The 12627-nt window shown below is 43.1% G+C and overlaps 1 protein-coding gene across 1 annotated transcript in view; it reads right to left on the minus strand.

Annotated features, from left to right (window-relative positions):
* The window catches only part of LOC120457274, a 75672-nt gene that overhangs the window by 21882 nt on the left and 41163 nt on the right, over positions 1-12627 (minus strand). The gene's annotated exons all lie outside the window — the stretch shown is intronic.

Below are 12627 nucleotides of genomic sequence, written 5' to 3' on the forward strand. Positions count from 1 at the left end.
CTTGAGACGATTCTATTCCATGTTGTTTTCCATTTGCCACACGGAGTGGCCATATTTTTATTAAATTTGTAACTTTGGCCGTCGAAAAACAATTACATAATAATACATAAAGTGGTGAAATTCACATTTACACAGACAGTGAAAAGAATACCGATCTGCTCGAGGAAGAGCGTTGATTTTCATGCAGACACATGCAGACTCTAGAGACATGGCCGCCAATTCGACACCAAGACCAAATGGTGAATCTACCTTTGAATCCAATGGTGGGTCAACTTCGGAGGACGATATGGAGTCCAACAAAGAAAGTACAATAATGAGCGAAAAGCAAAATGATCCGCAGAGCGACATTTACCGTGACCTAATGGAAATGATACAAAGGATGAAAGTTGAACAGGCAAACCAAATTGCCAAATTGGAGGAGCGATTGGTGAACATGTGCCAAAGTAAAATAAGATCTGCATGTGAAACATTAGAAGAAAAACTACGGCGTAAGAATGTACATTCTGTGCAACTAAACATGCACAATAACTCAACAATAAAATAACACGGTGTTTACGGTACAAGAATGCAGAGCTACTGCGGGCGCAATCAACCCTGCTGATCAGTATAACAAGAGGCTGAACTGACACCGGGAATAAAAGCGGTAAGCTTCTAACAACAGCAGAGTTGCATTTCGAGTGATCTCGTGTTAGGAATTGTTAATTATTCATTCTAGACAAATGTAATAGGTCTGCCAGATTAATTTAAAAAGCGCTTGAGATCTTGACTTTTTGAAAATGCTTTTAATCCGGCCTCACAAATAAATATTCTATCAATACAAATATAAAACCACTAGAGATAAAATTCTATATATATGTCGGATCATTGGTAGCATTATTTGAATTTAGTACAGCGACATGAATATTGTATGTGACAACATTGTAATAAAGAAGGATAGAGAAAACAGAACAACCATTATTACTGTCTTGTGTTCTTTATATCACCGAGAGTCGGTGAGAGGACTTATTGTAAATTCTCTCACTGAGTGTGACCCGTGTTTTGTTAGTTTCCTCTTCCGTTAGTTCGTCCTGTGTACATCACCTGAAGAAGTGTGTGAGCGAGAATGGACTGGCTATTTGCTACGTGTTCGCAGGCGCAGGATGGCAAGTGTGATATGAGCAAGCTTGCGCATACTGCGCAACTGGACAGCAGACTGAAAAAGCTTGTGTGCACCACAAACATCAAGTCGCGTAGCGAATTGCAGCAACAGTTGCAGGTATACGAAATCGGGCAGCGTCAAGAGACTTCGAAGGCAGAAACAAGATTGGGGTCAGAAAGAAAGAAGCAGAAATTTTCAAACATCATTTGCCATTATTGTGGAAAGTCAGGGCACTAAATAGCACACTGCCGCCAGAAGAAAAATTGGGAATCACAATCACTAGGAAGCGGACATGCTGGAGGCTTTGGTATGAAGCCAAAAGAGCAAAAGTCGAACGTAATATGCTATAAGTGTGGACAGGCTGGACACATTTCTACTGGATGCCCTTCGATTGGACAAAGCACTGAAAAGAGAGTTAACATATGTTCGGTAATGGAACCATAAGGTGTGCTCGTTCATTTTGGTGAGTTCGTTGATTGTTGCTTTGATTCCGGAGCCGAGTGTTCACTTATTAGGGAAAGCGCTGCTAAAAAAAGACTTTGTTGACTGAACCCATATTGTCGGTCATTGTTTATTGTTGGCATGAAGAAAGAAAAAAAAAAAAAAAGTCTAGTGTAAGTTAGTTTAGGGCAATGGCGGGAGCATAACAAAGCTCTCTCTCGTTATTTGCGAATTCGTCAACCTCTGTTAAGCTAGGCCTAAGAACATATATGTAAAATAGAAGATCAAGATCGTTTAATGTTTTAATAAACTAATTAAAAACTTCAGACTTCATAATGAAGTAATGCTTAAGGGTATTGGAAACGATTGTGTATGTAGCTCTACGCAAATTTTGACCAATGTAACCATTAACACTTTTACCTTGGAAATGTTATTTCATGTCATTATGGACAAGTACTTGAAACACGATATCATGATAGGCAGGGAGATTTTTAGTCAAGGTTTCGGAGTAACGATTGAGTCAGACAGATTCTGCATTTATAAAGTAAAACTGATTAATGTTGTAACTGAAGATGAATGAAGATTGTATTAACGAAAATGTAGAGTTGAATGAAGCTGACAAGGGCCGTTTAATAAACGTTTAGAAACCATACATGAAACACTTTATCTCAGGAGTTCCAAAGACACAAGTTAACACAGGTCAGTTAGAAATTCGTTTATATATATAGAATAAAACGGTACAAAGGCGACCATATAGGCTTAGTTTAGATGAGAAGCAAACTGTTCGTCCAAAAATTTACGAATTGTTGGCGGCAAATATTATAAGACCGAGCTGTTCCCCATTTGCGAGTCCAATATTATTGGTAAAAAAGAAGAACGGAACTGATTGCTTATGTGTCGACTATAGAGAGCTAAATGCCAATACAGTGTCGGATAAATTCCCGTTGCCTCTTGGGGTGGGGAAGGTATTTTTCTTGTTTGGACATGGCCAGCGAATTCTACCAAATACCTATTCACCCGGATTCAATAGAGCTTACGGCATTTGGTACACCGGAAAGGCAGTTTGAGTTTGTGGCAATGCCGTTTCGTTTGAAGAAAGCTCTGTCAGTGTTTCAGCGGGCAATAATAAAAGCGTTGGGGCCACTTTCGTATTCGTATACTGTGGTTTACATACATAGATGATGTATTGGTCGTGGCCGAAACTAAAATGGAGGCAATTTCAAGATTACAGACAGTCATAGTCATTTAATTTCGAAAAATGTACATTTTTAAAATCGAAAATTGAGTATCCCGGTTACGAAGTAGAGGCAGGTGAGCTTAGACCTAATCCTCGAAAGTTGCAGGCATTAGTTAAATTGCCACCTCCGCAAATGGTCACGCAGCTAAGACAGTTTATTGGACTAGCATCATTCTTTCTGAAACCTTAAAGCCTCTATTTTGTCTTACTTCTAAAGACATGAAGCAGTGAGAAAGGAGATAATCTTTGACCCGTAGCCCGGTATTAACAATTTTCGATCCACAATATCCGGTTGAGCTTCATATAGATGCTAGCTCTGTGGGTTATGGTGCGATACTCATAGGAAGAAAAAAACGCATGGCGCATGTGGACTTGTTCTCAAGAAAACTGATGACGAAAAAGTTACAGTTTGCTGCCAAAGCTCTTGAAATGCGTGTAGATTTAACTGATTTAAGTAACACCTGGCTTATAGCTGAACAGCAGCGGGATGTCGAAATAACATCTTTAATCTCTAAACTATAAAACAATGAAGTCTTGCTAGTACGTATGAGTTCAGAGTTTGGTTTTCTGCTTCGTAAAACTCAGAGGAATGGTAGAACCCGTTGGTTACCTGTAGTTCTAAGGACTTATAGGTGGGCTGTCATTCAACACATTCACGAGGCTATAATGCATCTTGGTTGGGAAAAGACTCTTGACAGTGTATAGCTGTTACTGGTTCGTAGGAATGATGAAATACGTATGAAAGTTCGTTGACAATTGCATCACGTGCAAACTATCGAAACCACAATCTGGGAAAATTCAACAAGAAATGCATTTGTTTCCTAAAGTCGAAATACCCTTTCATACGGTACATATAGACATCACGGGTAAACGGGCAAGAACGACCAAAAAGAGTATATCATAGTCCTTATAGATGCGTTTACAAAATACGTTTAATTACATCATACTCTGAAGATAGACGCAGCCAATTGTATAGTAACAGTGAAGGCAGTTATTTCCTCGTTTGGTGTTCCATCCCGTATCATAGCAGATCAGGGACGATGCTTTGCGGGATCTGAGTTTAAGGAGTTTTGCTCTGTGCATAATATCGAGTTGCATTTAATTGCCACATGAGCTAGTCGAGCAAATGGATAGGTCGAGCGTGTAATGAGTACCCTTAAAAGTTTACTAACGGCGGTGGAGACAGGCCGACGTTCGTGGCAAGGGGCAATAAATTACACAATCAATCGGGTCACTAAGTTTAGTCCGTTGCAGCTTTTAATTGGAAAAGGCGTAAGACCATTGATCATGTTCTGCTCAAGAGCGAAGAAAGAAATCAGACCAAAATAGATCCCAAATTTAAAGGCCCGTTTGTTATAATCGAGTTAATTGAAGGAGACTGATATTGTTTGGAGTCATTAACAAGCAAGCGAGCCTACAAGTATCCTCATGAGTTACCGGTCGAGACAGTTTCTGCGGAGATGGATGAGGATATAATAAGTGGTCGCGTTGAAACAGACGCAAATAGTGGCGTTGAAACAGACGCAATTGGTACCAGTGAGGGTACAAGTGGCGTTGAAACATAAGCAAGAGACAGTGCCAGAGAGTGTACTAGCGTAGAATCAGACGCATGAAAGTGTAACGTCATGATCCAAAAGGCCTCTTTGAGAAACATAGGTAGACTTGGTGCGCTAGGATTGCGCTAGGATTGGAGCATTGGTAGCATTATTTGAATTTAGTAAAGCAACATGAATATTGTATGTGACAACATTGTAATAAAGAAGGATAGAGAAAACAGAACAACCGTTATTGCTGTCTTGTGTTCTTTATATCACCGAGAGTCGGTGAGAGGACTTATTGTAAATTCTCTCAATGAGTGTGAACCGTGATTGGTGTGTTGCCTCTTCCGTTAGTTCGTCCTGTGTACATCACAACCCTGCTGCCATTGATGGCAGTCATGGACTCGGTGTCATTGGGGGCACTCAAGATCTCGGAGCAACTGGAGGCGCAGATCACCCTTGGGCTATTTGAGGCACATCTAGACTCGATGCTATTGGAGGAACATACATCCCGGCTGCCATTGGAGGCACGCATGGAGTCGGCACGACCTTTGGCGCCCACAAACCTGGTGGCATTGGAGGCACACAAATCCCTGGTGCCATTAGGAGCACTCAAGATCTTTGCGCTACTGGAGGCGCAGATCACCGTAGTGCCAGTGGAGGAATATACATCCCATCTGCAATTGGAGGCAAGCATGGACTCGGCGCCACCTTTGGCGCCACAAACCTGGTGCCATTGGAGGCACACACATCCCTGGTGCCATTAGGGGCACTCAAGATCTTTGCGCTACTAGAGGCGCAGATCACCCTGGTGCCATTGGAGGCACATCTGGACCTTTACTCGATGCCATTGGGGGCACTTATAATCTTGGCCCGACTGGAGGCCTAGGTTACCCTGGTGCCAGTGGAGGCACATGCTACCCTGGTGCTATTGGAAACGCAACGAGAAGAGGCGCTTTGGGCGGAGTGAATCCTGGCGCTACAGAAAACGCACATGGTAACAGCGCTACTGGCGCATATGGTAATGGCGTTGCTGGTGGCGCATCCAATTATGGCGCTACAAGAAGCGGAGCTTGCCTTGGCGCTACTGAAGGAAGACATGGTTTCGGATTTGCTGGAGAAGTATCTGGAAATCAACCCTTTAGAAGTATCGGTAAGTACAGGCATGATAACAGGCTTATTAATTAATCCTGTTAATGTAGGATTTAAATTCCTCCAAGGCAAATTTGCCATATGTGCTGATATCAAGGAAATGTTCTTGCAGGTACAAGTTCAAAAAGAAGATCAGGATTATTTAAGATTCCTTTGGAGACCTGGCAATTGAAACATGTGAGCAGTCTTAAAACTCCCCACAAATCCGGGTGCAGAGAGGAATGCGAGAGGAGTCAAGGGCGGTCAGGTCAAACGGGAAATAATGGACCTTGGACCCCGGCAAAGCGGAGAGACCGTGAAATAACGGTACCGCGCTGGACCTTGGACTCAAACCCGCCAAGGGCGTAGAGGTCATACGGTGACGGTGCGGACTTTGGACAGGCACAAAGAGGACGCACCGTGAACTAACGGGACATGTTTAGACCTTGTACCCGAGCGAGCCGTGTGCAAAAGGGGAAATAACGGGATTCTCGCAGCCGATATAAGGGACGGCGCCGGCGCAGCTTGGGACAGTCAAGAAGAAGTACGCGAAGGGCCATACAGCCACACAGTCGGTCAGAAAAGTTACGCGAAGTACACGGAAGTCAGCGAAAGTACGCCACACGGGCGGTAGTCAATACCGAGTGACAGTGAAGCAGCGGAAACACAAGTGCGTCAAGCGAGCATCCCGAGTGGATCTCCGCAAGTAAAGATCAGCGAACACCAGGACCTAGCGTAGTCAGAAAGGGACGGTGGAGTCAGTGGTCGCAACGGTGGTTCGGAGAGGAGCGCTAGCTTAACTCACAGACGATACACCCTGCCCCATAACATCCTAAGCCCTGGTCGAGCCCGCAGGTTATCCGTCGGCAAGGGCGACAAGTGCCTGGCATACGCAGGAAGGGACGGTGGAGTCAGTGGTCGGCAAAAGTGGTTCGGAGAGGAGCACTAGCTTGTCTCTCGGACGATACACCCTGTCGCCATAAAATCCTAAGCCCCAGGCGAGCCGGTGCGGATTCCCCATAGGAAGCGACCCAGGCACACGAAGGAAGGACGACGAAGGAGCAACGACACGCATCCGACGGCGAGGGACACCGAATTCTGTTCAGCAAGTGACGCTAAATAAAGTTGATTTAAATCTGAGACTCTGTCTTCTCCTTGGTCGGGCAATCACACAAATCATAAATTTGGTGGGACGAACAAACGAACTCTCTGAGCTAGCCGTTGCAATACGTAGCGAGCAGAAACAAGAAAATCAGTTCGTTACATCTGGCGCCCAACCGTGATTCTCCTGGCCAAAAGAACAGAGGAGAAGATGGGGAAATCGTGGCTATACAGCCTGAAGAGGGATGACTTTCCCGCAACAGCGAGCGCCCTAGGCATTAAGCTCGAAGAGTTGGTCGAGGATATGAGGAAGACGATGTCCGAATTTATCCAGCAGACCACAGACGAGCCCGAAACGGTCGCCATACTGGAAAGGCAGGAAACCGGGAGTGAACGGCGGAAAAGCAGCCGTGAGAGAAGGGAGAGGCGGGAGTCCAGCCGCGATCGGCGAGACATCGCAAGAGTAGCCCTTCCGGATTACGCGAAGGTGGCGAAACAGGTGCGGGAGTGGAGCTTCCGGTACGACGGTCACGACAAGCCATTGGAGTTCCTGGAGCAGGTGGAGTGGTCAGCAATGACGTACGGCCTGGAGATCAACCAAATCCCGCGAGCGATGCCGGAACTGCTGAAGGGCAGGTCCCTAAAGTGGTTCATCGCCAACAATAGATTCTGGGAGACATGGGCAGAGTTTATCCACAGCTTCCAAGAATTTTTCCTGCCCAGAGGTTTCATGACGAAGCTGGCAGACCAGGTCAGGCAGAGGAAGCAGCGGCATGGCGAGTGCTTCAAAGATTATATGGTGGACATGCAGACCCTAATGCGGCCTTTGGGGATGTCCCAGAAAGAGATCTTGGAGAGGATAAGGGAGAACAGCACTCCAGCTCTACGAATGTTTGTCCGCCCGTACGAGTGCCGACACCTGGATGCTCTGATGGCCCTGGCCGACGAATTCAAGGAACTGAACTCCTAAAGGGAGCGGTTCCAGTCAGAGCGGACCCACAGAGCCCGCCACCAGCGGGATTTCCCAAGAGGGGAACAGCACGCGGTGTGCAGAAGGTGCCAAGAGGAGCCCACAGGACCATCGAGGCACGAAACGAACGGGCGAGGGCCAGACCCGGTGCGGCGGGGGTTTGTATTAAACCCAGCACAAGCCTGCCATAGGTGCGGAAGCCAGGATCACGGGATGCGGGAATGTCGGAACCGACCGATCACCTTTTGCTGGACGCCACGCGACCCCAGCCTCAGAGGAGCAACCGTCGGCAAGGGCGACAAGTGCCTGGCATACGCAGGAAAGGACGGCGGAGTCAGTGGTCGGCAAAGGTGGTTCGGAGAGGAGCACTAGCTTGTCTCTCGGACGATACACCCTGTCGCCATAACATCCTAAGCCCCAGGCGAGCCGGTACGGAAGGAAGGAGGGTCACCGAATTTTGTTCAGCAAGTGTCGCTAAATAAAGGTGGTTTAAATCTGAGACTCTGTCTTCTTCTTGGACGGGCAATCACACAAATCATACATTTAGTGGGACGAACAAACAAACTCTCTGAGCTAGCCGTTGCAATTCGTAGCGAGCAGAAACAAGAAAATCAGTTTGTTACAAACATATAAGATGACTGTCCTTATATTTGGAGCAGCATGCTCTACCCGTTGTGCACAATACGTAAAGAATATCATTGCACAAAATGCTGAATGTTTTAAGGAAGAAGTTATCGATGCTAGTTTTGAGTCCGAGAAAGAAGCATTGAAGATCAGTCTGGAAGTCAAGAGAGTACACAGGATGGGAAAATTTGAGCTCAGAGGCTTATTATCTAATTCCACGCAAATTCAAGAGCTGTTAAATGATACAAAAGAAAACAGCGCGGTGGAACAAACCGTTCACATGAGTTGCGATTCCACAAAAAACATTTTGGGAATCTATTGGGATAGTAAGTCGGGTACTTTTGTTTTCGATCTCAAATTGAACCGTGTCGACAAAGAAATTGTAAAAGGAGAGAAATGCCCCACTAAGCGCCAACTACTAAGACTTGTCATGTCCATATTTGTCCCTTTGGAATGTTATTGGACTTAATGATCATTTAAACACAGACAATGCAACAAAGTCAAGCCCCCGTCCAAGGTATTCTTTCGAAAACGAATGGATTAGCGGTCCCGAATTTTTACTTGCTAAAAAGGATACTTGGCCGACAATGGAGTACAGTTCCATCGCAGATGACAGTATTGACAGTATGACTGTAAAAACTAACTAATGTGTAGATATAAGTAGATTCTCGAGTTATCTTAGGTTGAATCATGTGATGGGATGGGTTTTGATTTTTGCTTACAACTGTCGGAAGGATATTCAACACAGAGGTAAAGGAGAATAGTCTACACATGATTAAATTCTGGCTGAATTAAAATTGTTTAAAATGGTTCAAAAGCAAGAATACGCTGATGAGGTGGCTGACTTACAAAGATTAGAATCAGTTTCTTAGAGCAGCTCGATTTACAAAGCAGTTCATTATCAAAAAGACAAAACCATTTGATAAGACGCAAGTTTTGGATCATAAATCTACGAAAAGCTGTTGCTCGAGCAAAATCAATTTCTCAATATTGCAAAAATCACAATGCGATTCTTTAATGGGTAAATTATCCAAAGAGAAAGTAACACCGTATTAACGACCTCTTATCTATACAGAACTAGACTACTTTGGTCCAGTTTTGGTTACCATCGGTAACTTTTACGTGTCTAACAATCAGAGCCATGCACTTAGACCTAGCTGCCGACCGGCAGTTCAATTGCTTTCTAATCCCAGTTCAGGTGGATGCTGGGAACGCTTGATAAGGTCAACCAAAAGAGTTCTGAGTTTAACGCTCAAGGAGAAATCACTACATGTTGAAACGCTGAGAAGCCTACTTTCTTGAGGCTGAAAATATAATAAATAGTCGACCTCTCACTCACTTTCCAGTTAACATAGATGACCCGGAGCCTTTAACGCCTAATCATTTCTTGCTGGAAACGATCAATTCTACTCAAACGCCAGCAGTAAACAATTTTTGCAATCGTAAACTATACCGCATTACATAGCAATTAAAAGATCACTTTTGGAGTCGATGGATCAAAGAGTACTTGCCGACTTTAACTAGACGAACCAAAAGGCATACAAGAACTTAGCAATCGCCAATGCAGCTGTAGTCATAATTTGTGGGGATAATCAACCGAGAGGAAGTTTGAAAAAGGAAGTCATAGTCAGACCGATTCCAGCTAGGGATGGCCATATAAGAATAGCAGAAGCTGAAACATCCACTAAGAATTTTAAGCGTCCAGTATCAAAACTTGCAGTTTTAGATGTTCTAGATAAAACTCCGGACTAGTTTACATAGTTAGATTCCGTTTCAAATTCAAATTTTATACTTTAAACTTTAAAGTGTTACCACAATCTTACCAATAATATTACTAGTCTTCTATCGATACTTCTAACGAACAGAGATCTGAAAAATGATGCGTCGCCCATCACTAGAAAAGCAGTTTCATAAAATATGGCGGCACGACAACAATCATGTTATTCTTCATCGTGATAATCTCCATTTAATTTTTAACCATTGAATAACTTCTAGCAACTTAATGATACGGGTAAAGTATTCATATTTTCCATATTTCATATTTTTCCAAAAGCTTGAAAAGCAGGCAGGCATAATATCAATCAACTTAAAATGGAACCGTGGGAAAATATCTTTGATAACATTTCAATAGATACATTTAAAAAAATGGGCAATGAAACATTAAAACTATTAAGAGTAGCGCTACTCAACCCGGTGACCTTAGTGAATACAAAGAAAGAAAAAGAAGCAAACCTGTCTACACACCATGACGATCGAACACAAGGAGGACACGCAGGCATTACAAAAACCCTGGCCAGGATTAAAAGACATTACTTTTGGAAAGGTATGGCTCGGGATATAACAGAGTACATACGGAAATGTCAAAAATGCTAAAAAGCAAAAATTATAAAACACAAAACTCCTTTATCAATTACAGAGACACCAATAAGCGCATTTGACAGAGTCTTAGTGGACACGATAGGTCTACTAACAAAGTCAGAAAACGCTAATTAATATGCTGTTACACTTATATGCGACTTGACAAAATATTTGGTAACCATTCCAATCGCAAATAAAAGCGCAAATACAGTAGCGAAAGCATAATTTAAATCTTTTGTACTAAAGTTCGGTCCAATGAAGACGTTCATTTCAAGTGTGGGCGTGGCAGCTTTGGGCGGCTTGTGGGCGTTAGAGTGGGCGTGGCAAGAAGATTTTTGCAAATCGATAGAAATTTACAAGACCAATACAAAAATGAACAAATATTAAAACATTTTTCAAAAGTGTGGGAGTTTTAGGCGGTTTGTGGGAGTGGCAACATGAATCAACAAACTGGCGCTGCGTCTATGTCTCTGGAGTCTGTATGCTTAATCTCAACTTTCTAGCTTTTGTAGTTCCTGAGATCTCAGCGTTCATACGGACGGACGGACAGACGGACATGGCCAAATCGACTCGGCTATTGATGGAAAAGCTTTCTTCTGCCTGTTACATACTTTTACTCTACGAGTAACGGGTATAATAAGTATCACCAGATTCTGTCTGAATCAGTGCTCCAGCTTCGGAAATTGCCGTGATCACAATATTGAAGTGACTTCAAATAACACCAGGTTTTAGTTTATACCGCAAGCACTACGTTTTACTGTCTTTTCTTTAAGATCAGTATAACAAGAGGCCGAACTGACAACGGGAATAAAGACGGTAAGCTTCTAACAACAGCAGAGTTGCATTTCGGGTGATCCCGCGTTAGGAATTGTTAATTATTCAACCCAGACAAAAGAGGTAGGTCTGCCAGATTAATTAAATAGGCGCTCGAGATCTTGACTTTTTGAAAATGCTTTTAGTCCGGCCTCACAAATAAATAATCTATCATTAAAAAAAAAGAAAAATATATAATTATAATTAAAAATACAAATATAAAACCACTAGAGATAAAATTCTATATATATATATAAATACACAAACCCCGGCTAGGTCAGTCGGCAGAGCACAGCACTCGTGGCTACTGGAGTGTGTCGAACCCACACGTTTATGGACGCCTGATAAAATGAGAAAATCACGGCATAATACAGATAGCGTACGATGTTCTTTGGCAAAGTCATTCCGTGCGTCACCGCATCTTTCACATGGAAATTCTACTCCAGTAACGGGCACAGTTCATCAGTAGGGCATTAACTCCCAAAATATATTTGCTAGGTAGGAACAATTGGCACATGGAACCTTTTACCGAAGTAGTCCAGAGACTACTAAGACGGTATAAAAAAAATTCAGCCCCCGATAAAGCATTCTTCTCAGTAGAAGACCTTTTAGGGAGTAGAGCTGGGAAACTATCGATGGTTGGAACATTCAATATTTCCGATGGTTTTAATTGAAATATTCGATACTATCACGATAGTGCATTATTTTTTAAATAGTGGTTATACCCATTGTAAATTGAGAAAGGATTTTTTGGCTTATTTACTAAACGACTTTTATAAACAAAAACATGTTTGATAAAACTCATATATTTATACCCGTTACTCGTTGAGTAAAAGAGTATACTAGATTCGTTGAAAAGTATGTAACAGTCAGAAGGAAGCGTTTCCGACCATATAAAGTATATATATTCTTGATCAGGATCAATAGACGAGTCGAACTGGCCATGTCCGTCTGTCCGTCCGTCTGTCCGTTTGTCGAGATCTCAGGAACTACAAAAGCTAGAAAGAGATTGAGATTAAGCATACAGACTCCCAAGACATAGAAGCAGCGCAAGTTTGTCGAATCATGTTGCCACGCCCACTCTAACGCCCACAAACCGCCCAAAACTGCCACGCCCACACTTTTGAAAAATGTTTTGATATTTTTTCATTTTTGTATTAGTCTTGTAAATTTCTATCGATCTGCAAAAAAAACTTTTTGCCACGCCAACTCTAACGCCCACAAATTGCCAAAAACTGTCAGTGTTTAAGACTCTCCTTTGCACTTCCAACAGCTG

Source organism: Drosophila santomea, chromosome 2L (assembly GCF_016746245.2).
Source record: "Drosophila santomea strain STO CAGO 1482 chromosome 2L, Prin_Dsan_1.1, whole genome shotgun sequence".
Classification (NCBI taxonomy): domain Eukaryota; kingdom Metazoa; phylum Arthropoda; class Insecta; order Diptera; family Drosophilidae; genus Drosophila; species Drosophila santomea.